The sequence below is a fragment of the Halyomorpha halys genome, unplaced genomic scaffold (assembly GCF_000696795.3).
Source record: "Halyomorpha halys isolate HHAL.00 unplaced genomic scaffold, Hhal_1.1 Scaffold734.1, whole genome shotgun sequence".
NCBI lineage: Eukaryota > Metazoa > Arthropoda > Insecta > Hemiptera > Pentatomidae > Halyomorpha > Halyomorpha halys.
Genome location: NW_027106686.1, coordinates 41535 through 43262, shown reverse-complemented (window position 1 = coordinate 43262; position 1728 = coordinate 41535).

The window sequence follows — 1728 nt, the reverse complement described above, 5'->3', positions numbered from 1 at the left end:
GTATTAATCTATATTAGATAAATATAATTGTCTATTCACAATAATTAGTCAAATGATTTAGAGTAAAGTGTAATTGCCAAATTAGACGATAGCTACAGATAAACCTAGTAATTATATTAATTTGCATAACCGATTTAATTAATTGAATATTATTAGGAGTATATTTCTTCCGACAGTAATAAATAACGTTTTATTTGAACGCAACTGTTCATTACATTTATTAAATCATCATTTTTTGTTAATGGAAATTGAAGGGAAAGAGAAAAAAGCAATAAATAAAATAATTTAACATATTAAATTATATCAAATATCTGTACAAGTGATCATACATTTTAATGAGGAAAAAGCCAACATATTTTTTCTTTCGGCTTTAACTCCAATTATACTGCCTAACCATGGTCGGGGATCAAGTTTTTCATTTTGTGGGACTGCCACTCGATGAAAAAAGTCAACGCTCCAGGCCGGAATCGAACCGGCACCGCCAGCAATCTCAAATTGGTAAGACGGGCGGCCCTACTACGCCGAAATAATGATGTAAATGAAAATCTAAAGTGTTTATTACATCTGCTACAATATTAAATGTAAGTATTTAGTCTTTGTATGTTTTATTTACATAAATAAAAAGGAATTGTTCGAATCACGGTTATTGTATACAAATCACGTTGTCTCTTTCTGAAGAGTTATACAAAGATATTAAAATGATTCCATATTTTCGAAAAATTCTATAAACATAACGAGGCTAAAAATATATAAGTGGGTTTATGCATTTATTTTAAAGTTCGCCATTTTTATGAAACTTCCATTCATTAAAAATTAAACTTTATGTACTTCAGCAAAACGTCTTTGAATAATAAACCCAAGATATCCCATGAACGTCATTTCATTGCGTTCAGGTGGTCACAGAATTAAGCTATAGCAGAAGCTCTTTTATTAAAAGTCAACACCTCCAAACTTTGCGAATATATTACAAACTTTTCTAAACTCATAAACTGTCCCCTAACGAAGAACAGATTGCAAGTTTGGGAATGAGAAAATTAGCTTCAGACAAAATATAATATACCAGAGGGATCCCACCTCATATAAATGATATTCAGCCAACTAAAGGCATCACTAATCTATTACATAAATCTAATTTGTTTTCAATGGAGTGCCAACGTTTCGGCCGAAATAGACTTTAACCAAGAAAAATATGTATATATTTTTAATAATCTAAAGCTTGGAACAACAAAAAACAATGTTAAAATTCCGGCTCATAAAAAAAAAAAAAGTCCTAAACATAAACAAAACAAAAAATGAGTAACTTCCTGTGAAGCTCAGCTGGTCTGTTGCATGACGTAATTCTCTAAATAGTAAACTCATTAACCGATTCAATCATGTTAAATATTATATCGTTTTAACATGCTAAAAGAAGGAGATATTTCTCTATTTAACGCATTTAACATGTTAAACTTACCCCCAACATATTTCCTTATAATCCGCTCCTACCTCACTCATAGAACCTTTAAAGTAAATCATAATCTATCATAACCTAGCCTACTCATCTCTCTTTTCTCAGTCCGCCGGTGTTCCTCAAGGTAGTATCTTAGGTCCCATTCTTTATACGGTTTATACAGCTGACATCCCAAACCACCCTAACACAGTCCTAACAACATACGCTGATGACACATGTATACTTTCTGTAAACAACGACCCCACTAATGCATCACAAACACTACAGGCACACATAAC